This window comes from Canis aureus, chromosome 26 (assembly GCF_053574225.1).
Source record: "Canis aureus isolate CA01 chromosome 26, VMU_Caureus_v.1.0, whole genome shotgun sequence".
NCBI classification, from domain to species: Eukaryota; Metazoa; Chordata; class Mammalia; order Carnivora; family Canidae; genus Canis; species Canis aureus.
Window position 1 is genome coordinate 50306860 of NC_135636.1, and position 25692 is coordinate 50332551.

At 52.1% G+C, this 25692-nt stretch overlaps 2 long non-coding RNA genes across 8 annotated transcripts; one reads left to right on the forward strand and one right to left on the reverse strand.

Moving 5' to 3' along the window:
* Positions 1-10967: 10967 nt before the first annotated feature.
* LOC144298633 (uncharacterized) lies at positions 10968-16170 on the reverse strand. 2 transcript variants are annotated; one of them, XR_013365579.1, is made up of 3 exons: positions 15727-16170; positions 12074-12156; positions 10968-11420 (listed from the first exon to the last, which is right to left on the reverse strand). It is a non-coding gene; the product is annotated as an uncharacterized LOC144298633 (long non-coding RNA). The 2 variants fall into 2 exon arrangements; XR_013365578.1 differs by having other exon boundaries at positions 15723-16170.
* Positions 16171-16235: 65 nt separating this feature from the next.
* On the forward strand, positions 16236-24499 carry LOC144298634 (uncharacterized). 6 transcript variants are annotated; one of them, XR_013365581.1, is made up of 5 exons: positions 16236-17003; positions 18076-18307; positions 19226-19475; positions 19780-20036; positions 20935-24499. It is a non-coding gene; the product is annotated as an uncharacterized LOC144298634 (long non-coding RNA). The 6 variants fall into 6 exon arrangements; XR_013365582.1 differs by having other exon boundaries at positions 16236-16788; positions 16870-17003; positions 19226-20036; XR_013365585.1 differs by having other exon boundaries at positions 16236-16570; positions 16826-17003; positions 19226-20036.
* Positions 24500-25692: the final 1193 nt, after the last annotated feature.

Consider the following 25692-nt stretch of genomic DNA (forward strand, 5'->3'; position numbering starts at 1 on the left):
TAGATAGGATACACTTGACCTTTGTTTTATCTTTCTGTTTTCTGTATTTACACTTCCTTGTTGTTTTCTTTGCTGCATGGATAGTATTTGTCTTTGATAGTTTTCCTAAAAGATATGTGTCCTGTTTTTTATTGACGTTAGTAATTACCTTTAAACTGGTCAACTTCTTTTTCTGTAGTTATCAATATCAAGGAGAATAAGTAGCCGTTGTATCCTCTTCACATAATACGAGGAAAAATACCAGTTAAGAAAATTTTTTTGGCTAAGGGGCGCTTGGGATTGGGTCCCACATTGGGCCCCCTGCTCAGTGGGGAGGGAATCTGCTTCTCCCTCTGACCCTCCCCACCCCTGTTTATGGTCTCTTTCTCTCTCTCACTGTCTCTCTGAAATAAGTAAATGAAAAAATATAAAAAAAAAATTTTTTTTTTTGGTTAAAAGAAACAGAAGCTTGTCCACTGTGGCTTAAATAACTAAGCTTATTTTTCTTAAGTGACATGAAATCTAGAGATAGTCCGCTCTCGGCATTGATTCAGTAGCTCAACAATATCAGAGCAAACATCTCTGCCGCTTTCTTCCTCATAGTAATAAAATGACTGCCACGGCGCGAGTCATCATATTGACATGCAAGACAGTAGGAGCAAGGACAGGTCTGTGCGAGCGGTTTCTGTCTCAGGAGTCCCAGGTCCTAGGAGACTTTGATTGACATCCCATTGGCCAGTCTCTGGCACATGTCCCTTCCCCATAAACGCAGAGGCTGCCGAGAGCTGAGCTGCTCTCCTGCTCAGGTAGTGTGGGTGGCGAGGAAGCAGGGTGTCAGCCTCAGAGGAATTACCACACTTGTCTTTTCTCCTATGATAATGCCGTCTCCGAGGACTTTCCCCCAGAATGAATATTTTCTCTTGCAGATTGTGACATAGCGTTTAAACCATCAGTTAGAATGGAGGATGATTTAAAATTTCCCCAGAACATAGTAGGTGGTTAAAAACTATCAGTTGAACTATGTTTTTCAGCCAATTCATGAATCATCTGCCTTTGAGTGGCTATGCTTAAAGTGCCAAATTTTATATCATTTATTCTATGATCTTATGCTTAACCTGCATTTCATTCCAACTTTACTGCCTTTTTTTTTTTTTAGTTCTCAGTATTTTAGCAAAATACGTTTTCTTTTAAATAAATGTTTTGAGTTATCTATGACAAAAGTTCCTCCAATAAAAAACACATAAAACAAATAAACAGATGCCTATCTCTGCTGGTTTGCTCTCTGATGTTAGGATGCTTCTGTGCTCTGATACGTTGGTCTGTCTTCTGGTTAACTTGCTTGTGGCTGAGGAGGGGTTTCTGGTTTAACGGAGAGGTTTGAGGGACCGTGGAGGTTTGAGGTTTGAGGGTGCTGGCCGAGCCCCCTCCCCACAGTCCTCAGAGCACATGTACAACCAACAGGCTTTGCTTATGGCTCTGTGTTTCTCTGCAACGTCTGGTGTGTTTAGATTTATTTACGTCGCAAGGTGTATATAATTATATACCTAGTCATCATTTTTATTGACACTGATCAGTTGAGAGTTATAAAAAACATAAGGGATTAATACATCTCTGTGGTGCTTTCAAAAGAACTCAGAAGTGCAACTAGCCAGGTTCAAATCCGGGGTCTTGTGACACAAGCTGCACGGTGTGACTTGGGCCCCTTGGTATCGTCCCTGAGCCTCAGTTAGTAGTTACCACATTTTTAGAAACTGATTGATGACATCAGGTTGGTGCATTATAGGATTCCTGTGAGCATTAGGGGTTATATGGAAGGGTCCAGAATACTGATGCTAATAGCTGTTTTCACTTTGGTGCATCTTCTTCTTGGGGAGTCTTGACCTCTACACAGATCCTGTCACCCCAGCTCTGCTTACTCGAGTGCCATGGCAGGCACTCTGTTGCTTTCCAGTGCACTTAGCACATCTGTATTTATACCTAATAGGGTGGCCCTGTGCCCATTGTGCTCACTGTCTCATAGCTGACAGAGCCCTGCCCCGGTCACTGCTCATGGGAGCAGCGCTGGGTACCTGGGGTGCATGGGTGGGGTCACCCATGACACAGGTGTAGGCACCTGCTCAAGGGCAGTCTAACGTGGGTGGGCTGGTGAGCTGGATTTTGCTTGGAAGGGGATGCAAAACCCAGTTGTCAGATATAGTCACCTCGCCTCTTTAGTGCTTGATAGAACTGTCTCAAGAAAACACAAGCCATCTGTTGTGCTCCCCTGTACTTCTGCCAACTTCCCGGGGTGCTGCCTACCTTAAGCCTTGACATGCTCGTGTATTGGAGGTACCTTCACCAACACCCTAGCATGTTCTCTCCCTTATTCAGTTTTATTTTTGGCTCCAGCACTTATTACCCCGTAGCCTGTTCATGATGGGCTACTTTAGTTGCACGTGTCTGTCTCCTGTATGCACCAGACTTTGTTTAGTTTGCAGTCGTGTTCACTGTTGGAACACTGCCTGGCACATAGTAGGTGCTCACTGAATAGTTGCTGACGATTATTAAATGAATGAATAAAAATGTGGTGGGATTGTCCAGTAAGGAAGAGGAAGACAGGCCAGGTGAGCCACTGCCCCAGTTTGCCTGAGATTGGGGGGCGTCCCAGGATGTGAGACTCTCGTGCTAGAACTGAGACTCTTGGGCAGACAGGGACAAGTTGGTCACCCTAATGACAACCTCCCTGAATGTCCTCAGTGAAGTCAAGCAGCTGAGGGCGTGAGACCCCAGGGCCTTGCGAGGAAGTCAGAGGGCGCACCCTTGGTTCATAGTGTGGGATTTTCCAATCAGATAGGGGCCACCAAATGTGGGACAACCCGATTGGTTGGGGGCTGGAGGTGTGGGTGGTGGAAGCATTCATGCAAGGCAGAACAAAGGAGGTAGAAATATATGGAAGGTACCGCCAGAGAGCGACGGGCAGGACAGGAGGGAGGGACTGTGTGCCACGAAGCAGTGGTGGGGGCTGCGTGAAGGAGGCTAGTGGGGAGGTATGGCGATGTAAGGGATTTCTGTGGTACCTGTGTCCAGGAGTGAGGGACCCCTCAGTCAGCCCAGGGCATACGGGTATCTTGAGGTGGGTCACCTAATGGGCCTGTCAGCATGCAGCTGGGGGTCCCTGGAGGCCCTTCTTCCTTCCTCAGGCTTCCATTCTTCAGGCTGGGGGCCTAAAAGCAGCCTCTCCCTGTGGCGTGTGCATCCTGGCCGCGGCCCCCCATTCCTTGGGGGCGGGCCCTCAGCCCCCAGATCACCCCCTAACCGAGGAGGATGCGGCGGGCTGCCGTCGGTGCCGGGGGACCCAGAACCCAGTTTCCAAGGTCTCTGAGCTGCGTGGAGCCCGCGGGGCCTCATGGCACCCCCCCAGAGCTGCCGGCAGGGGTGTGCGAGGCTCTCGCTGGGCTGCGGCGTGGACGGCCCCGCATCCCCCTGTGCCCAGGGCCGCCGAGACGGGCCGCAGAGACGGGCCGCAGAGATGGGCCGCAGAGACGGGCCGCAGAGATGGACCGCAGAGACGGGCCGCAGAGATGGGCCGCAGAGATGGGCCGCAGAGATGGGCCACAGAGACGGGCCGCAGAGATGGGCCGCAGAGATGGACCGCAGAGACGGGTGCCCGCGCTGGTCGCCGAGGCGCCGGCAGCGAGTCGTGCCTGTCCCTGCTGCCGAGCGGTGATGCAGGGGACAAGCGCAAGAGGAGCCAGGCGGGGACCAGAGCCGGGCGAGCCCCAGAGGGCTCCCGAGCCGGGGCTGCCACTGCCTCTTTGATGGGGGTCAAAGCCACTGGGAAGCCACCACTTCAGGCCCAGGGTCGCATCCCTCCTGGGCCCTGCGGTCTGGGCCCTCAACCCCTACGCGGTCTACACTGTGTGGTCACCCAAAGCGGCTTCGCTGGTGCCGCCCAGGATGTGCCCTGAGCCCACCGTGTCCCTGCTGCTGCACGGCCCAAGGCTGAGACTCTCTGCCTGTGGCCCTTGCCTCACTGTCATCAGCTGGCTCCAGGGTGACAGCCAGTCACACTCTAGTGACTTCCTTCCATGTTCCCCAGAACATCTTCAGAGTGAGACGGAGTCTCCAATTATGGGCTCTTTTTTTTTTTTTTTCCTTCTTCCCAAACCCAGTGTTCGGCAATTAATGGCATATTTTAAAGACGCCATAGAGATCTGTATTTTTCTGGGAGCAAGAATGAAGTGACAGCATGCGTGTAAATATAAGTTCACACTCACACTGCTTCCGGGCTGGTAATCGGAGGACCTGCTGGCAACGAGTGAGATTATTTTGCCCTGGTGAGAAAAATCCTTTTTGTTCAAGGGGGGAAAGTTTTTGACAGTGTGTGCTGCTGCAGAGGCAGGCAGGCCTCTGTTAAAATTTATTTCTCGTCTTTTATTAATGAGATTTGGTTCAGGGAGACTATCTTGTGGGAGAATTAAAACTGTGCCTTGGAAGGCGGTTTCAAGAGCTGGCTGGGGTTTGGTAACGAGGGACTCAGCAGCTGGTGTTCAGGTGTTCTGGCCACAGGGCAGGCGAGCTGCTGGGCAGGTGAGCCTGCAGAGGGTGGTGGCAAGAGACAAACACTGCTGGGGTCCACACGTACCCCCAGCCCTCCAGGTTCACTCCAGGACCCCATTAGTGTCCTAGCTGAGAACCTGGTCTTTGGAGCCCAGAAAGCTTGGATTTGAGTCCTAGCATGCAAGCCTCAGTTTGCTCATCTATAAAATAAGGAAGGAAATCATCACAGGTTGGGGAGGGGTCCCCGTGCAAAGAGCTCAGCACACAGCTCCCTGGCAGCGGCCTTGCTCAAGCAGGCAGGGCTCCTTCTGCCCTGGGACTGGTCTTCTGAAGGCCTGGCTTGTCCATGCTGCCCTTCTGTCTTGCAAAATACTTTCCCTGAAGACCCCCTTCTCTCCACGACTAGCGAAACAACCCACAGAATGTTCAGAGCAGCATTATTTGGAAGTGGAAACAACCCCAGTGTCCATCAGCTGAAGAATGGCTATTCTTACTGATATGATAATAATAAAGAAGATATATGATAACATATAATGATATATATCTTGAGTTTGAGGGAGTTCTTTCAAGAGAGCAGAACTGCTGTTCCTGTCTGGCACCCGAGGAGCCATCCCCTCCTCTCCTGCTCCCGCCCTCCCTCCTTCTAAGAACCCCTTTCTCTCCGTAGAACATCCCCGAGATTGCCTAATACACTTGGCAGTTGCTTTGCTAGTAAGGCCCACACTTGCTGGCTGAAAACCACATCAGTGGTTTCACCTAGGAAAACCACATTCAGCATCTGCTTCCAAGGGTAAGTGGCCTGAGTAATCACATCTGAAGCCCCCTTTGCTTAAAGAGGTTGACTGACAATTCATCGTCTCTAAGATGTTGAGATTGATTGCCTGAGAAGGGCCAGGAAATCACACAGGAAGGCCTGTTGCAGGGCGACCGTGTAGCTCACTGCACCGGCATCCGAGCAGGGCGCTAGATTTGGGCTCACTGGGAAGCATTAGATATGAAATGACTTTGCACGATGCAGCTCAGACGGTAAAAGTGCAGTGCTCGGGACTACATGATTCAGTGAGAAAATATAAATGGAAAATTACTGGAGCTGAAATTTTATTGCAAAGTTATTTATCTTTGTTATTACTTTCTGAATCCTTTTGTGCTTTTTGTTCACAGCAATGGATAGAGGCACTCTTACTTACACTTTAAGCAGAGATTAGGAGGGAAAAATATTCCTCACGGCACCACAAAATACCAGATTAAGTCTCAGCCAGGCCTGTGATTTCTCTCATTACAATGAAATATCTAAAAAGTGAAATAATCGCAATAAAAAAATTTTTGCAGTCCTTTTGCACAGACAGTTCATGTGGCTTCCTATTAATGCCACTTAGGATTTCTTACTAGAATAATAATGGTAAGAACAGGGTTCCCAAAAAAACGTGGCCTGAGATTTCATGGGTTCGGCCTGCAGCTTGTCGCACAGGGATTGCGGGCTGCTTCCGAGTGGACAGTTGCTGGTGACTTGGTGGGGGACCAGCCCACTGAGCTGATGCTGATGTTAGTGACGGTAATTATGCCCATCTTCCGCTGTTTCATTAAGCTGGTTAGTTTTCAGAACCATAGTCTACATTCCTTGATTTTTAAAAGTTGCATGCAATTTTTATTAAAAGGGAAACTAATTTTGTTTGTGAACTAAAAGATACACACTTAAAGCTTATGCATCAACATACATATTTTTAAGTTTTAACACTAAGTTTAGGTTTCTTACGTTCATTCCTCATGCAGTGATTTCCTGCTGTATTCAGAGAGAGAAAGAAACACATTTTCCTTTTTGAATTCCGGTAGTCTATTTTTTTTTTTACAGTGATCCGTGATGGGGCTACATCACTCTTCAGACACCAAGCGTGCAGGATCGTCTCAGTGAGGCCTATGGACCAGAGCCCTGAGGCAGGCATGTGGGAGCTTGTTAGAAATGAAAATTCTTGGGGCACCTGGCTGGCTCAGTGGGTAGAGCGTGCCACTCTTGATCTTGGGGTTGTGAGTTGAAGCCCCATGTTGGGTGTAGAGATCACTTAAAAATAAAATAATAAATAAATAAATAAATAAATAAATAAATAAAATAAGAAATGCACTTTCTTATCCTGTCCCTGCATTCCAGCCTCTGGGCCCAGCAACCTGTGTTAACAGTGCTCACCCTGCAGGTGAGTGACGAGGGCTTTGCAGATGCAGAGGCCACTTCACTGTTGATGGTAACAACCGGATGGGGGTTAAGACATTGTTGGGAGTTAGACTGCCTGGGTTTGAACCCCAGATGCACCAATCCATCCCTTAGCTCTGTGACCTCAGTCACTGTTTCATTGGCTCACCTTAAAATGAAAGCATGTTTATAAGGAGAGTCAGATGCATGGCGGGGGGGGGGGGGGGACGTTTTTAGTTGCTCGTGGGCATGCATCCCATTCTTCATTTACCCCAGAGGGCTCCCCTTCCAACCGCCCCACCCAGCCAGACAGATCTGACATGCATTCTAGGAATAAGAAAACCCAAGCTCGTGCATATAGACAAATTCTGTTCAAAAGCTGCTGGTCTAAGTGTAAATCAGAGATGCAGATGCCTGCTTGCAGAGTGAGTTTACTGCCCTAGAAATGGTATAAAATCTCGAGCTGGAATGGAGGAAGGGATGGATCTCAAAATCAGGCAAATGAGCTGGGGAGAAGTGTTAGCCTCCTTGGCGGTGAGGTTCAGGAAGCTGCCTGGGAGCCACGTTATGGTTCCACACTGCATGTTCCACAAATGGCTGCAGTGACGCTCCCTGTCCCCCAGGTTTGTATGTAACTCTGCCCCTGCCTCATTAAAACTTTAGTCTTATGTCCCTTCCTCTTGGAAATGGGTCGGCCTCTGTGACAGCCCCGATCTGGGGCTTTGGAAGAGGTGAAGCAGTGTCTCCTTGGCTGGGTCTCTCTGAACACAGCCCTTTTGGAGCTCAGAGCTGCCATGCAGGGCATGTGCAGTCACCACGCTGTGGAGAGGCGCATAGGGAAGAGTCCCAGAAGCCCGGACTGTCTGAGTCTCCCCAGTGCAGACCCCAGTGTGTGAGGGATGGTGGCTCTAACGCCAGCCACCATCTGACTGTAGTCTCCTGAGAGACCCTGAGCGGGATCTGCCCAGAGGAGCTGCTCCCAAGCTCCTACCCAAGACCCTCCACTACCTCAACAAAGCTAATAAGTAGTTATTGGTCTTTGAAGCCACTCAGTCTTGGGGTTTTTAGCGAACAGCAGTGAATGTAATACAAACTGAACTCCTCTCTCTCTGGTAAGAACTGTCTTTCAGCTATAGGGTCTGGAGGTTGACCACTGGTCGTCCAGCTGGAAAGACACTCATCTATGCCAGGACTGCCCAGACCTCCTTGCAGCTCACGGCCTACCCCATGTAGACTCCCCCGTCCACCGCTCCCCCACTCTACTCCAGGTGGAGGGGGCATTGGCTGGCAGTGGCAAGAACAGAGAGGCTTTGCTGCTGTCTGGGGCAAGGTAAGGCATGTCCGAGTCTCCGGCCTATGTGGGAGAGAGAGAAGGCTCCACTGCGAGTGTGTCAGATGCACAGGGCAGTGCTTGGTGCATGCAAAGTGCTGAAAACTGTAAGCCCACGGTTGCTTATGGGTTTTGTACAGTAGATATGCATGAGAACTCTGCTGGAACCCAGACCTGACATGTGCTAAACCAGTGCTCATGATGAGGAGCCGAGGGAGCTTTGACAGGATCTGAGGTTCCCCTGCTGGACCGGGGATGATGTTGGTGATGACGATGATTGATGTGATGTGGGCCAGGAGCAAACGGTCAAGAAAGAATTCTTGAGACATTTTCAGTACAAAAATGTGTTTTTATTAAAGCACAAGGGCAGGACCTGTGGGCAGAAAGAGCTGCCCTGGGGTTGTGAGGAGTGACTGATTATATACTTTTAAGTTGGGGGGCGGTTAGAGGTAAAGGAAGTTTCCAAAAGGACGTTCATGTGTTATAGAAGATTTTCCGGATCCTGGAGACCTGGCTGTTGTCAAGCTAAGGTTGCTTTTTGCCTCTAGCAAAGCAGTTGGGAGCTCCTGGAGGAACGTCCCACTCTGCTTGTCTTGGGTACTTATCAGTGGGCTGTAAGTTGGAAGGAAATTTAATTTTATCTACATTTCTGTTGCCTTTGTTCTCCTCCTCAGTGATGATGATGGCAGCTAATGCTTCCTGCTTATGTGTCACACGCCAGGTGCTCTGCAAAGGGTCTAAACAATTCAGGTTTAGACCTATGTGGCAGGTCCCACTCTCGTGCCCCAGTTCAGGTGGGGAACGGGAGGCACTGAGAGGCCACGTTATGCCTCCGTGGGGTCCTCACTGTTAACACCTCCAAGCACCGTAGGTTTCAAGGCTTGCCTTGCGTCCATAATGTCATTCAACCTTTAAGACCACTTTATGAAGGAGTTGGGATTATCATTATTTTCTAATCTAAGACTGCAACCCAGGAAAGGTAAGTGACGTGCTCACAGTGACACAGGGAGTGAGGCGGAAGGTGGTGTGTGTGGGGGGAAGAGTAAAGCGCGCTGTTTGGGAGCAGCTCTTGGCATGTAAATGAGAAGGTGAGATGAGATGCAGTAGTAGTGAGGGCCTGGTCCCTGGGGCCGGGATTTCATTTGGGATGAACTAGGGAGCCCCCGACTGCACCTGATGTGCGCTGGTGGGATTCATCTCTGGTGCGGGGGCAAGTTTGGGGTGAGCGAGGGGAGCGGATGCGGTAGGGGGCGGGCCGGCAAGGTGCTGGCTTGGCAGCGCGCGGGGCTCACGCGGGACAATGTGGGGTGAGCAGTGTCTCCACCGCAGTCGGGACACACAGAGCGGAGCGCTTCTGCACCAGCCTGAGGTGGCGAGTGTGGGTGGGCAGGAACAAGGGGCTTCCTTCATCTCCCCTCTACGCCACAGCCCCAGTGGATGGGCCTGATCCGCGAGGTACAGCCGACACGGACACGGTGTGTCACTTTCCTTGTGAAGAGACCAGGAGATTGCATCGGGTAGCGTGATGGGTTCCTTAGAGGGTCGTGCTCAGTGATCTGGCCGTTACCTGCTGCACCATGGTGTCAGGCATGGAGAGTTGCCTTATTTGGTGAGGCGCGTGTGGGCCGTGTTGGTGATAGAGGCTGGCTGGAAGGGCTGCTGCCTTCTCGGAGGGGAGGCCACATGGGTCTCAGCAGTGAACAGTAGCTGTCATACTGGTGGCAATGTTTCGATGGTTACGCAGGCCAGATTCCCTGGTAGGGCAGAGGGGAGCTGTGTGTGCTCTGAAGCCAGCCATGCCTGGCCCTCTCCCACCTCCTCGCTGTGTGATCTCGGGAAGTTGCTGAGAATTGCTACCAGAGTCGGGTAGAGGATGCTAGAGAGGTGCAGTCGGAACACCTGTGCAGCTCTCGTCCCGTTTTTGTCGTCCGTAAAATGGAGGTAGGGAGAGAGTCTACTCAGCAAGGTGCTTGCGAAGATTAAGTCAGTTCTCCCAGAACCAAACCAACTCAGTTATTGCCAGAATTGTTGACAGTGAAGCAGAAGTGTTTTTAAAGAAACATTATCAGAGAAGTTGTCGAGTGGGAGGAGGAGCCACACTCAGGAACATTCTTGCACTTCGGCTTCAGAGCTGAGGCTGGGTGTGAGCACCTGGCCCCAGCGCTGCTCGGGGAGAGACAGTTTTTTTAGCTTTCTGCAAAGTTACATTTTGGAAAGTCTGTATTTGAATATAAAACGGGTTTCAAAGAAATTCATTTATTTTACCCCAACTCCTTGCAGTGAGCTTGGGGTTGAAATGTACCCCTTCGAGATAATATGACACTGAACCATAAAGTATTATTTTTTGACACTAATTTCCCCAGACTATTTTGCTAGAGAAGTGATCTCAGTTTAAGATACATTGATGAATTTTAAATGCTTTTTTTTCTCCCAGAGCACTGTTTATGGGGAGGAGCAGGCCCTGGAGCACAAGAATCCTGATTCATGGAATTTTGAGTGATAACATTTGGGGAGGGAGGGCCTTGCTTTATTTTTGCTCTACAAAATAACGTATGTGAACACACACACACACACACACACACACACACACTCTTGTCTTCACGTGCACTTCTGCCTTCTTCCAGGAGGAGGAAGAGAAAGGAAGTTCTTGACTGATTTGTCAGTTACTGATTTTCAGAATTACTGAAAATATAATTGGCCTCTCACTGGGTTTTGGTGGGGTTTAACACAGTCTTTGGGAAAAGTCCCCAGACTCTCCAGTTTTCTCTGTATTTGTGTCCAGTTATTTGCTTTAGGTATGAGCTTTTATTTATCGACACATCTTTCCCAAAGACTCTTCTACCACTGTCCTTCCCCAAAAGATATTTCCCTCTGCAGAAAATTTGGAAATTGCTGGTTATATTTAGTAATGAGGAAGCATAGCCATGATGGTGGCAGTAAAGTTGTAGCAATTGACTCATATGCTGAAAATTTAATATGTGCCCAGTTTTTTTTTTTGTTTTTTTGTTTTTTTGTTTTAGCATACATAGTCTCCCCAATTCTGTTAGGAAGTCATTTGTGGATTTGATGAGACTGGTGCGCCCACCCTGTCCTCAGCCTGGGGGAGATGTGACCCAGCTTAAGCGTGTTCCACTAGCACATGCTCTCCCCTGGCCATCGTGATTTGTTTCTGGGTGGAAAGACAGCCCCAAGCCGGCCATGCAACCAGACTGCAGGACTTTCTGGAGATCACTGGGGTGGGTGGGGAGCAGTCTCATTCTTAGAGATCAGAACCATAAGATCCATGTTGTGCCCTCATCCCGTGTCGTGGAGGAAGACCGTCTTCCCTGCAGGTACCAGTGGAGGTTCTCAGTCACCAGAGGCCTTGGGCTGGTGTGGGGTGAGGTGGATCTATTACCAGAAAGAAAAAGAAGAAAAGAGAGATCTGGGAAAACGTGCATGAAAGCCAAGAAGCAATCATTACCTCCAAAGGGGAAGGATTTTCTGTGAACTTCTGTTGTAAAATGAGTAATGGGGACAGGGCAGGGTGAGAAATGGATTCCGGGGTTATCCCAACAGCTTGGATATTTGGGTAAAGGAGTTGAAAAGATGGTAAAGAGAAGCCTGTGAGAGGTAGAGAAGTGGCCCCCAGAGATGTCCCCTCTGGCCCCTGGGACCTGAGGATGTGACCTCCTGTGCTGCACAAGGGACACTTAAGATGTGACTGAACATGGACCTGGGGGTGGGAGGCTGTCCTGAGTCATGCGGGCAGGCTCTGTGTCATATCATGAGCCCTTAAACGCAGGAGAGGTAGGTGAAGGGAGGTCCGGGGATGAGGCCGAAGGGAAGGGTAAGAGGACCCGTGCACCCCTGCCCCTCGGAGGTGCAGGACGCTGAGTCCTGGATAGACTGTCTCACGTCCACAGAGAGGGCCTCAGTGTCTCCCCTGCTCCCTGCCCTTCCTGTAGGATTGGTGTGCCACCCCCGGGGTGTCTGCTCCCTGGTTAACAGTATCCTTTGAAGGCATTTAGCAGAGCACCTAGCACCGACTCAGTGCTCAGTACCTGCTGGACTGATGCAGGTGATCACAGAGGAGAGGGAAGGGCACCTCCATCGTTGAGGATTCTTCTTTTTTTAAACAGATAAACTAGGTCAGAAAGAAATATAGCTTGAATATATGTTGCAGGCTAATTCAGTTTTGAAGTCTTTTGAGAGCTTTTATGTTTTCAACTCTATAAAATTGTTGAGTACTGAAAATACCCCAAATACACTGAAATTTCATTCAAAGGTAACCCAGAAGGCCACACCTTATATTTTAGACAGAAAAGGGATATGAGAGAAGGAAACGGAGCACATCAGTTTGAAGTTCCACTGGCAGGTGCATCCATCTCGTGACATTTAAAATAGCAGTCGGATCCATATGCCAGAAAGGGGAACCCATTAACACTGGACTATTTCTGTATTAAAAGGCTCACCTTGGAGGAGCGCAGATGCGCATGTTGCCTAGTGCATGAGGCCGGATGCATGGTCTCTTTTCTGCTCTGCTCTCCCCTCCCACACAGCCCGTCCTTTCCACGGCTCACTTTTTCCTGCCCTGTCTCTTTGGAAGGACCTAGAAACTTGGAGCCTGGGATGTGAGTCCTGGCTTGACCATGGGTTGGTCACTGACCCTTCATAACTACCCGAGCCTGGTAGTTACAGGTGTTTGACTGGCGGGGTTGCTGGAGGGTGAACAGAGGATTCTGGAAATGCGCTGAGCATGGTCACTCCCCTAGTCTGTAGGCTGCACCCACTCTCCTGGCTGCACTGGCCCTCTGCTGTCCCCAGGGCCTGCTGCGTGACCCAAGCTGGTGTGGTTCAATTCCAGCACCTCCCAAGTTAGTGGAAGTTCAAGGACTCAGGTCCTTGCTGATGAGTCCTTTACTCTCAGGCTCCTGGGTGTCCTGCCCCTTGATTTGTTGCTCTTGTACAAGCGTGTGCAGTGGAAGGTGTCCCTCCTCCTTCACCTCGTCCCAGCCTCCTCCCTGCACCCTGAGCATCACTCGGCTCACTCATCCAGGCCAGGCTCACGTGTGCAGTGATGAAGTCAGCCCTCTCTCATTGGTTTATTAACATAAAATCATTTTCTAACTCACGATTACAATAACAACAATTATTGCAATTGAATGGCAATTTGAGGTGCCTCACAGTGTTTCTGTGATTATTTTATCTCACCATTACCGATGCCATTTTAACTCATGAGGGCTGTGTTCATCCAGTCTGATTAGCTCCGAGTCATTCGAGTCCAAAGTGGTCCAGTAGGAGCATCTGGGGGCCTGTGGGGCTTCAGGGGCCCTCCTCTGAGCCCACCTGGGGTGTGGGTATCCTTGATATCCCTGACAGCTTCCGTTCGACCCCCAAGCTGGCCCTCACCCTCCTGACCCGTGGCCCCTAAGGAGTTCCCAGGCATCTCAGACCTGCCTGCAGGCTTTGTTTGACCTGACACTGCCTTCCCTTCAGATGAGCTAAGGTCAACCCCAAGGTCAGGGTCCTGGAGGTGAACTGGGTGCCTGTAGGTTTTGTTAAGAGAAAACCACAGGCCCCAGACAGGGTCACTTAGCTGAAGTCCTCAAACCTGGGCTTAATACGTAATCTGGTTGCAGTTTCAGCCTCTGTCAGAGAGGTAGGGTTAACCAGCCAGGATTTTCCATCAATGCCCGCTAGTCTGCCACGGGGGTGGGGTGGGGCTCTCTGCCCCCCAACAAAGATGAGGTCATTGGGATGCTAAGACCCCTTCTTGCCCCGGGGGACAGCAGCCTCCCTTTGGCTAGTAAATTTCTTACCAGTCCTCCTTCTAGAGAAACCTTCCATTCTGTGCCATTCATGGAACTCTGCTCCTCGTGAGATGGGCTGCTGCCTGATTCGTGAATCACTTACTAAAGCCAATTAGATCTTTAAAATCAGCACAGTTGAATTTTGTTATTTAACACGCTGCATGAGAAGGCTGGGCCTGCTGCAGCCAGTGTCCTTCCGAGGCCACTGCAGGCACAGCCACAGGACATCTTCCAGGCTCTTTCTCAGGACACAGCAGCTCTGGGTTTGGGATTTCTCTTCAGATGAGATTTGAGGGATAAAAGGAAATGCCAGTAGGGAAGTAGGGCCATGGAGCTGGGGAGGAAGGAGGCCAGTGAAGGATGCATCGATCCCTCTGAGGGACTGTGGGGATGGGACTGTGGCAATGTCTCCACATTGCCCAGTAGGGGCCGAGGACAGGGATGTGTGTCCACTGAGCCCATCCTTCATGGTTGCTTCCATCCCCGCTCCGCTCCTCCACCTGCTGCAGAGAAGCCCAGCCCAGCAGGCAGGCACCCTGGGAGGAAGGGGTGTGGGTGGGGCACCAACAGCACCTGCCCTGTGACCTGTGGGCTGCTCTGCCCTTACCTGGGGAGACCCTTCCTCCTGCCTCACTTCCTCTCAACTGTAGTGTTGATAGTGACAGGCAGGGGGCTTTGTGGGATCTCTGTACTCCCTAACAGGAACCCTGCAGGATGAGCATTAGAGTGTCCCACAAAAGCTGACTCCAGTGTGTTTCTTTGCATCCTGGGAGGGCAGGGGAGTGGGGAGCAGGGCTCTGTGAGGAGCCAGCTCCAGCCCTTGGACTATGTGGGAGCTTCTGTGGGAGAAGCTGGTGGAATCAGTCCAGGGGGAGCCTATCCCCATCCCCACCCAAGTATGGGTGCTTCAGGCCCAGACCCAGGCAAGGCAAAGGTTCTCCCACCTCCTCGCCTCTGCCAGGAGCCCAGGCCTTTCCAGAGAAGCCGATGGAAGAGCGCAGGGTGATGCATTCTCTCGGGCCCGGGGGGCTTCTCCAAGTGGATCCCCAGGCCACCAGCATGGCCAGGAAGACTGGCAGTGGCAGGGACCTGCTGTAGCCACAGCTGGTGGGTGGGCACACGGGAAGAAGCCCTTTCAAGACTCAGAAATTCCCAGGTGCATTTGGGTGTCTTCACTTTGTCAGTCCGGCCAGAGGAGGGGTGTCTGTGTACCATCGTGATCATGAAGCAACAACAGGGAAACCCAAACTGAAGCACAGCCTATAAAATAATAGGCTTCTGTTCCTCAAAACTCCTGTGGCATCAATGACCGGGACGAGGAATGCTCCGGAATAGAAGGTGGATAGAGAGACATGACCACAGAATACAATATACGATGCAGGGAAACCGTGTCTTAGGACGTCATGAGGACAGTAGGTGGCATTGGAATATGACCAGCAGTTTAGAGCATGATGTTGTCCTGATCTTAAATTTCCTGACGTTGCTGACTGTGCTGTGAGTACGTAAGAGAATAGGCTTCTTCTCAGGGTGTAGACACAGGACACAATGGGCGTGGTGTATGCCACTCACTTTCAAATGATTTGGGGGTACAGACAAGCACACATACACATAGGTATGTACATATGTAAAATCTGGCAAAGTTAAATATTACTGAAACCAGGTAAAAGGTGTATGGGGTACTTTGTACTATTCTTACAGTCTTTTACAACTTTGAAAATAATTGCAAAATAAAAGGAAAAGGAATTTTGAACTTAGAGTTACAGGTTAGTGAGGTCTGCAAACACACATCCTCAGGGTGTCCCCTGCATCCCTTGGGAGACTAGTCCCCCCGCCCTCAGTGTGCTACCCCCACCCCCCCGTCGGAGTCCATGGATTATCCAAGAAGCTCACGGGCAAGCACCTGCCTTCTGAAGCAGGCGGGACTCATGCTTGAAACAGCGGGCTGCTCTTTGCTTTCCTGTCCATGTCCTCTTCATCCACATGGCACTCTTCACTGCTAGCTGCTCTGAAGCCTGCCCGTGGTGTGCCCCCAGGTCCCCAAATCGATCAGAAGTGTCCCCTTCTGCTCTCTTTAATTCCCCCAGACATATTCTCCAAATTTGGTCTGTCCAGCCCATTTGCACAATGCCATGATGCACACTTCACCTTCTTGGCTGACTGGGCCAGGTAGGGGGAGGTAGGGGGAGGGCCGTGTGCCCCCAGACCCTTGGGGAGATCTGTGGGTGGAGAGGGGAGACCTAGGATGCTGCTTTCCTTAGAGGGGGATGGGTGTGGGCCAGGTGTTCACCTGGGGGCTCTGGTGCTGCCCAGCAGATCTGTATCAGAAATGACGGGAGGTAGAACCATGTCAGGGAGCAAAGTGTTCCGTCCATTGTGATCACATCGGGCCGGGAGACTTCCCTTCCCAGTGTCCCTCTGAGGCTGCGGTCACTGTCATGGAGGGGCTGGGCCCTGTTGGGAGCAGTGTTTGCATGGGGTGGGCAGTGTGCAGCCTCCGGGGAAGGGGGTGCTTCTGTGGGGTGTGGAGTGGATTGGGAGTGTAAGGCAACTACAGGGACAGAAAATAAAAGCAGAACACAGACTCCTAGGAATCCATAAATATGCAGCTGGGGTGTCCTCCCCGTAGGCCGGCCAGTGAGGCGCTCCTCAGTCAGCAAGGAAGCTCTTCACAGGGAAGGTCAGGAGAGCACGGCACTTAAGTGGATTGATGTGAGATTATCTCAAGAGCACTAGAGGAGGGCGAGCAGGGTACTGGACACTATTAGATTTTTTTCATTTTTAATAATGTTCCTTTTAATTTGTGAAGTCAATACTGTCTTTTCTCCCTGCTGGGAGAGGCTGTGCTGTGGTGGGGCCAACTCGGGGTCCTCTCCTTGTGGGGGGTCCCAGCCTCTTCCATCCCATTCAGTGGCCTCGGGCAAACTGATAATGAGCCCACCCACCGTCTAGAAGATCAAGTCAAATCCGTGAGTATGTCTGGGTGACCCACACTCCTTTTTCCAGTCCCAGGGAACTCTCGCTAATCTCAGTCCTTGATCTGTACTCAGCAAATATTTGTGAGCAGCTTTGAAGTGCCTGGCAGTAGTGCTGGAGCTGTGAACACAACAGCCGAGTCCCTGCCCTTGTGGGGCTCCCATTCCAGCTCAGACACGGACAAGAGATGAATAAGCAGAACCGTGAGGTGTGTCCAGCAGGATACATGCTGTGAAAATGAAAAAGCCGAGGGCTAGAGAGAGGGGTGGTAGATTAGATCAGAAGGGTCCTCCCAGAAAGGTGAGGGGCGAGTAGAGCCATGAAGGAAGTAGGGACCAGCCTGTCCTGAGAGCTCCCAGCAGAGGGCAGAGCTGGCGCCACTGGGGAGGATGGAGGGCCTGGGGCAGCGGCAGCATGGTTGGGAGCAGCCGGGGAAGCGCAGCTCTGCGACAGGGGCAGGGGCTGGGTTGTGGCCAGACTGATGTGAGAAGTGAGTTTTGGGGCCAGGGCAGGTGTCGAGGGGCCGGCTGATAGGTACTAAGGTCAGCAGGGGTCAGAGTAGCTCCACTTGGTGTTTGCTTCTGTGTTAGCTTCCGGGGGGGGGGGGAGCTAGGGACGGGCTCTGTGTCTCTCCTTTGTGCTCATGATTGGTCACGGCATGAGGAGCGGTGGGAAGCAGCATTGAAGGAGCCTGTGCTGCTTGAGCAGGGGCGATTCTGTCCCCCAGTGGGCCCCCGACAGTGTCTGTGTGCGCATGTGTAGGTGCTTGGGCATCTACTGGGCAGAGGCCACGGATGCTGCCAGACGGCCGTTAGCACCCTGGACAGGTCCCAGAAAGCCTCCTTCGCCCCCCTCCACGCGCGCCTTGTAGACTCGGAAGACGCTAGAGCCAGCCAGGATGTGCTGACCGGGATGTGTTCTTGCTTCATCTAATGCTTATAGGAATCCTATTAAGAACATGGCTCCCTCTTTATTTTTTTTAAGATTTTATTTATTTATTCATGACAGACAGAGAGAGGCAGAGACACAGGCAGAGGGAGAAGCAGGCTCCACGCAGGGAGCCCGATGTGGGACTCCATCCAGGGTCTCCGGGATCACACCCTGAGCAGAAGGCGGTGCTAAACCGCTGAGCCACCGGGGCTGCCCATGGCTCCCTCTTTATAACTGGGGGACTGGCGCCAGGGATGGAGAGCCGTTTTCCCAAGCGGCACAGCTGGTTAGTGTGGAGCGGGGATTCGAAGCTGGTCTGACCCTGCACTTGGTGCTTTTAACCAATGCAGGGCGGCACTCTGCTGGGGCCAGGCAGAGAGCAGGCATTCGGCAGGTGTCTGGAGGCCGAAGAAACCTCTTTATTTTGACATGAAGGTTCTCTGTGGCCTGCAGAGTGTTGCTCCAAGTCGTCTGCACCCAACAGTCTCTGGCGACCCCTGTGATTTATCCAGTCCCTCAGAAGTCATCTGGAACATTCACACCACTCTGCATTACTCATCAAAAACCAACCCTCAGACACAGGCAAGCAGGAGTTAGGACATCCTGATGTTGGGGTGATGGAGGCTGAGATTCAGCGGCCGAGCAGGCCGCTCAGTTGTACAATTTGTATGTGGGGACGAGGGGTTCTGAGGATTACAAGTGCCGTCCCTCCCTGAGGTTTCCATTTGTAAAGTGTGCTGATGTGTGTCCATGGGCCTCAGGTTCCTTTCTTAGGAGGCCCCAGCAGGCATCCAGTTGTTCACAGAATGGAGGTTCCTGGACCCCGTACAAGGCACGGGAGCCTGATGAGCCACCACTGTGAGAGCACATGGGGGTCTGATTTAATTGCTATTCGAGTGGATCCCATATGATGGATGTATATGGCAGGCTCGTGAGCACTCCTGGGCTCACTTTTGCCTAAAGGTACTTGCTCAGCACCGTGATGGTGATCCCAGGGGACACCTCCATGGGGGCATTGGAGGACCCAGATGTGAGGTCCACAGGCATGGCTCCCAATCAGCATATCCGGCCCCTCCCTGACCCTCCCCAGGGGCTCCTGTCCCTATTGCCTCCTCAGGTATGACTCTCTTGGACCTACAGGTGCTGAACCAGCCTAAGCCAGAGCAGTGGGTAGGTGGGTTCTGGTTGGTGTCCACTCATGGGAAATCTACTCCTTGATGTCTCATCCACTTCCCTAACACTCGTGGCCATCCATGGATGGGCTGATGGGGACAGTGGGGGCAAGAGGGCGTCCATTAGGAGTATACAGATGGCCCATGGGGACCTCTGTCAGTGTTTCAAGTTCAGGTTTATCACTGAGCTGGCCAGGGCCTGTTCTAGGCATGAGAGGTACTTAAATGAATCATACAGGGCCCAGGGAGTGTGTGGTCTATTAAAGGAGACCCACGTACAGTCCATACTGGCTCTTGTCACTGCCCTGCTCTCCTGCCCCTCTTCCAGGGCTGCTCTTGCTCCCCACCTGCTTCTCTTCCTCTCACCTGAGGATTGCTGTCAGCTCCGGTGTCTGGCCTCCTGGCTTCCAGAGCCATTTCTGCACCCACCAGCCACCCTTCCCCTTGCTGCTGCCATGCCCTACCCTTTGGGGAAAGGCCTCTGGACTTGCTTCCTGCCCTGGCTGTGAGCTGCCTGCAGTTGGGGCCTTTGGCACTGCAGGCTTGGTCCCGTTTGCTGAACGAGCAGACGCAGGCAGGTATGTGTGTGCAGGGCGTGCTATGGAGGGAAACCAGGAGTCAGCGCCCAGCAGCCTTTCCTGCAGAAAGTGGTGGTTCTGAGTGTCTGGGCATCAGCCTCACACACCAGAGGCTCAAAAGCAAGGCCTTGTGGCCAGGAGCCCCAGTGCACGTGGTCCAGAATCAGCGTGGTCAGGCACAGTGGGCAGGAGGAGAGGCGTTCACCCAGGAGCGGCGAGGTCCCAGCAAGGAGCCAAGTGTGGATCGCAAGGCTCTTGTGTTAGGATTTTCAGCCATTTAACTTACTCTTCTTTCCTGCCTTAGAGGAGGGACCGAAGGATGTTCCCTCTGCACCTCAGGATCCTTCTGGAAACCATCAGGACCCTGGACAAGGAGATAATGAAGATTTTCTGCAGCAACAGAAATGAAACCTGGAACAAATCTATTTTTACCACTTCGAGTGTGGGCTCCCCTGACCCGTGATCGCAGTGCCCTGCTCATTCCACCTCTCCACTCCTGCCTACTGCTTTGACTTGAAGACAAAGAAGCTGTGGCATCACTGAGCGACGGGCTGGCTCAGGGTGGGGATTTGGGGTGCTCAGGGTGGGGACGCGGTTCAGAGCTGCATTTTAATCTATTTCTAATGGTCGCTCCCTGCTCATGCAGCGGATCACGGGAGGGCAGTGCCCCCCACGAGGCCCTCCCAACAACAAATTACTCTTCTGTCCATGGGCAGCCCTAGGAGTGGGTTGGATGCTCTTGCTGTATTTCTGGAGGCTTGGTGGGGCACATCCTGGCCTTCAGAATGGCATGTTCCTGGTGTGGCAGGTATGCCTGTGTGTGACACGTGACCTGTCTCACCATTCCTGTGGTCAGGTCGGAAAGAGGTGGTGGCCTCTGCACTGTCGGCTTCCTCCTCACCTGCTCTGGCCTGTACCCTTGCCCCGGTCTGAGGAGCCCATGCCACAGCCACTTCCTCTCACTCCTGCCTGGGGGGCTCTGCAGTTGAAAACCATTTTCCTTAAACGGGGCAACTTGATTCCAACGAGTTCTGTCCCTGAGGCCAGGACCTGCTGAGCCAGAGTGGCAGATGCATTATGCGATGAGGGCGTCCTCTGGTGACCCTGAAATCATCGGTTTAGTCTGCTCTGTCTCCCTGGGAGACCCACCTGCTTTCCTGCCTGTGTGCCCAACCACGACCCAGGGGAAATATAAAACCTCTTGCTTGCCTTGCCAAGAATCCCTGCTACCAACAAAGTCCATGCATGCGATGTAAACTGCTGTTTTTGCAGAGGACAAAAGTCAGGGTTAAGCCTGGATATCAGCCTCCCACGAAAATATACCAGGGAAGATGTGAGGCTTTAGTGAAAGGAAACACATCCGCAGGATCACAGGAAAGGTTTAATGGCTAGATTTTATCTGGCCAAGACTTTGGCAACTGTGAGATCCGTTCCTTTTCGGTTTTCTGTCTCCCAGCAGAACCCGCTCTAGCTTGTAGCTGGTTTCGGTGGAACGTGAGTCCATGAGAGGACTTTGGTGAGCTCACACGATTCCTGGGAAGGTCAGAGACTGTGATCGCAGGCCACGCACCCAGGACCACACCCGGACCCCCAGCTGCTTGTCCACAGGCCCGGCCGTGCCCACCGTCCCAGCTGTCGTGGGTCACACGTCCTGCAACCAGGACACACACACGTGGTGTGGCCCCCCAAATCCAGTGTGAGGTGGGGACCTAGGACCGAGGTTAGGAGTGCGCAGAGCCTTGGACCAAGAAGGTGCTCAGATGGCCTCTGCCTGGTAGCCTCTGGTCCATCTCACCACCGTTGCTGAGACCTGCCGTGTGCCAGAGGATGGGAGCCCCGGGGCGGGGAGGCAGTGGGCTCGTGCGAGAGATGGGCCAAACCAAGAGCACAGAGACATCACAGTAATCTTTCTGGAAGGGAAACAAAAAGAGGTAGTGGTGGGCATGTTGGGGGCTTTTCTCCAAATGGGGTTCCAGACGCCTCCCTGGGATGGCACCATGTAAGTTCACCTACAGCTGGTGTGTCGGCCCCCTTCTGCCGTCGGCCACAGCCGTGTGTGCGGGCTCGGCCATCGGCGTTGCCAGGATCGAGGCCCGCGTGTGTGGCTCAAGTCATGGCAGTCCTTGGATTAGGACCCGACTGCCAGTCGGGACAGACGTGTGGTGGTTTGGGGGCCCTGTAATCTCAGGAGCAGCAGGAACCTGGGCAGATTGACCTCCTTACCCCTGGCTTTCTCCTCAGTTAGGGGGGCTGGTAAAAGGGTCTGTCCACTGGGCTGGGGATAACGCGTGTGACGTGCGGCCGACAGGGTCAGGCACACGACAAGGCTCGCAGGGCACACGGGAAGCGCTCGGCCCATACGGTGGAGTCACCGCGCTTGCTGGCAGCTACTGTGTGGGGTAGCTGGGATTTGAACCCCAGTCTACCTGACTCCAAGTCCACCCCCTGCCGGGTTGTAGGGCAGCTCTGAGCTGGGGCAGCCAGGGGCCTGGGGTCTGCCTCCCTCCGGGGTTTCTGCCCCCGCACACCGAGTGGCGCCCGGCGGAGCCTCCGCTGCATCCGTGTCTACCGTGAGACAAAGGATGTGCTTGGTGTTTCCCCAGAGCCTTCTTGGAAATCATGCTTGAAGGAGGCGATTCCTTGCAAATCCAGCAGCCACTACCGAGAGCAGCGAGAGCAGCGAGAACTCTTTCGTTTTCGGGAATGTCAGAACCGCCCACCAATCCATTTTTATTTGCTTCCTGTTCATTGTGCATTTTCCTCTATCTCCATAATCTTTTTTCCCCCATGTGACAAGATTTTCATCGGGCTCTCTATTTAACACACCGCTGCTGCTTGCAGAAACCGTCGGCTATTGTTACTCTGAGTGCGGATTCATTAGCCTTTGCTGGAGAGGGCTGCGCGCTGCAGCTTCTGTGCGTCCTTTGTAGGCTTTAGATGAATTCCTGCTGTGGTCATGTTCATTGGGATAATTTTATCAAGATTTCCTTTCTCTTGCTTTATTACTTGCTTTCTTGGTTACTTTATTAAATTTTAAAATATCTTATTAAAGCCACTTCTTTTCTCCTGACAAAAGTATAACTTTTCCAACTTGGCTGGAAAAACTTGCAGACCAGACGCTTCCTGGGGCCTCCTGGAGAGTGGCAGGGGGGCTGGGCTCCTGGGTCGGAGAAGGCTCTTATCTTTGGCTCTAGACCTTTCTGTGTGGCTTTCATGGTTTATAATCACAGACTATTTCATTCCATTGTTTCAAGCAGTGAAAGAAGACTTCTGGACCTGGTAACGCTAATTTTTTTTTCCTCATCACCTTTTCTTATTTTTTTTTTATCACCTTTCTTAAAAGCAGTCGACAGATGTAGTAATGTAACAAGTTTTTTGTGAAATAAACTTTTAAAACCCCACATTAAAAAACTGACTAATGGCAACCCCTCCAGTGAAAATACTGTGGCTACCAAAGCTATGTGGAATCTGCTTTAATATAGGAATATCCTTAAATAGAGATTTTTGAAGGCCACTTGGTCTCACTGCAGTTTATAGCCCAAATGGGAATTTCACTGGTCTCTGTTGGATTATCCAAAGGTGCAGAGATACAGCTGCCAGCTCCCATATTCACACGGCAGAGCGAGACTTAATGCAAGCAAATGACTTCCATGTTGGCCATCACCGAAAACCATATGGAAGGACAATTTATGAAAACTTGAGAGGCTTTTTGTGACTTAAATGGGGGGAGTGGCCTTTTGGAAAAGGACTAACAGAGCAAACCTGAGTATTTGGTCTTCACTGTGAGTTAATTTCTCACCTGGGCAGGAGTCTACATCTTGCAGGTGGGCAGGGAAGTCTGCTTTCTGGCCTTGGGAGGCAGGACCCCATGGCCATTCGCAAAGCTGGGCTTGGAGAGCAGCGCCTGGAGCAGGAGGAGGAACCTTCTTGCGCTGCACGTGCCTCCCCACCCCCCAATCTCCCAGGTCCTTGCCTCTCCTGCTCCTCCAAAGAGAAGTGCATTCTTAAGCAACAACAGCCAAAACGCTGCATGTCCTCTCCCTCCTCTCCGCCCCCTACTTCCCCACTCACATATCAGATGTGTTTCTTAGATACGAATCTAAAATTAATGCTCTCGAGCTTGGTTCCTCAGGGGAAAAGTGGGATAATCAGCAAATGTCAAAATGTTTTCTCCAAATTTCTAAATGAGTGGAAAATAAAACAATATAACCCCCCTCAGGAATTACCTGGCCACTGTTTTTCTATAGACGTGACGAGTCTATTTGCTGCTCCCCAGAGTGGACCCAGTCGGGAATATTCTATGCTGCAGGTCCCGGAGCTCCGAGGGAGAAGAGGGAGTCCTGAGTGCTGGGATGGTGGCCTCAGATTCCAGGCAGGTCTCTCAGCCAGGGTCTGGCCAAGTCTGGGGGAGGCCCGGCCACACACCCAGAACTGGGTGTCTCTGGGTAGCGACGGTTAACCTCTGGAACCTACTATAACTAGAAATCTTTATCGGAATTACCCAAGCCATTACCCGCTCACTGTATTAGCTCTGCCCTCGAGCGCTCTTGACTGCGTATCACGGGGATGGAGTGCTTTGTCAATTGGAACTCAAGCCTCCCGATCTTAATTAGAGATGTGCCAAAGTACCTGAATTTAATGGAGAAGGTTGGAAGACAGTTCTCTCTCCACCCCTCTTGCATTTAATGACTTCATTACTGATTACTGTCCACAGCCATGCAGAAATTAAGTATGCTCTGCAGAAAAGCACAAAGGTTGACATGCAACTGCTCCTGCATGGCAAGTTCCATGTATAGCTCTGCACCATCTGCAAAATGGGGAGCGCCACGAGGTCAGCATGTTGGCCTCCAGTCCCCCTGCCCTTACGCACCCCATGGCCTGGCCTCTAAGGCCAGGGAGGGGCCGATACCTGAGGTGTGGGGAATGCATTATTCATGCGCTAGCTCCCATCCGCAGATAATTCAATATTCTGCTCTCAATAATCTGTTCCAGCGTTATCTGTATTCATCCTCTCGTTTTGTAAAGAAGGCTGCTAAGTAATTGTTAAATATCTCTCCTGCTCCCTGAATAAATTGGAGATACAGAAAAATAATAGGGATATGATTGCACCATATTCATTTGGTCGTGTTTGCCCTGAGTTAGTGGTGCGGGCACAGCCGACTGAGCGGCCGCATTCTAGATCAGAACTGCAGACAAGGGCTCCAGTCACGGCTTTTTTTTTTCCACCTGAAAGATGTGCCCCAACATCAGTCCCTCTTGACTATCCTAAGACAGCACCCCGCCTTGCGGACCCGACTCTTAACCGGCTCCTTTTCCACGGAAGAACCAAGTGGTGATCCCATTCACGTGGAGATTCTGCTCAGCCTTATTCTCTTATTTAAACTAAACATTTCCATTGGAGACGGGAACATTTTAACCATTACATCTGTCTGCCTTGCAAGGCGAATTCACAGGTTCAGATTTTGCCCGTCCAAGCAACGCCTGTGAGCACAGTAAATACAGCTCGGAGGAAACTGTTTCTGTAACACTTGGTCGGAAGGAATAAATAGCACTGGGTTCTGAGCAGGAAGGTAACGTGCTCCCAGAGCTTCCCCAGAGGAGAGGAGAACGGGGGGAACAGGGACTGTTTCCGGGAGACTCGCCAGGACAAGGAGCGGTTGCTTTGGCCTTCGCGCCGCCCGCCCGGGCTCAGGGAGAGCGCTTGAGGCTGCGGCCAGGCTGGGGTCGGCTGGACTTCGGGGCTGGCAGGCGGCACCCCCTGGGGCAGGGGCTCCCAGCAGGCAAGAGAGCTGGTGCTTCTGGCGCCGGGTGTGCTGGGCGTGCAGCCGGAGGCGGGTCACCTGAACAGCGGCGCCAGGGACAGCCGCTGCAAACCAGGGCGCCGTGGCCCCTCGCCGCTCCTGCAGGCCGCCGCCCGGGCCGCCCGGGGGAGGTTGGGGACTCAACGCCCCTCATCCCAAGAGCCTCACCCAGGCCGCGGGTGTTTATAAGCACATGAGGCTCTGAGGTCCGCACCTGTTGAGTCCAGGTGAATCTGCCGTCCTTCTGGCCTCCCGCCCTGCCCTGGGCCCTCCCGGCCCTGCCGCGTCCCGGGCTCCAACTGCGCCTTCCAGGCCGGCGGGCGGCCTTTGCCTGCATCCCCACCCTCGGGTCACCGCTCACTCCCGCGACAGCTTTCTGTTTCAGAGGCAGTCACACCGGTGCGGCCCCAGACCCT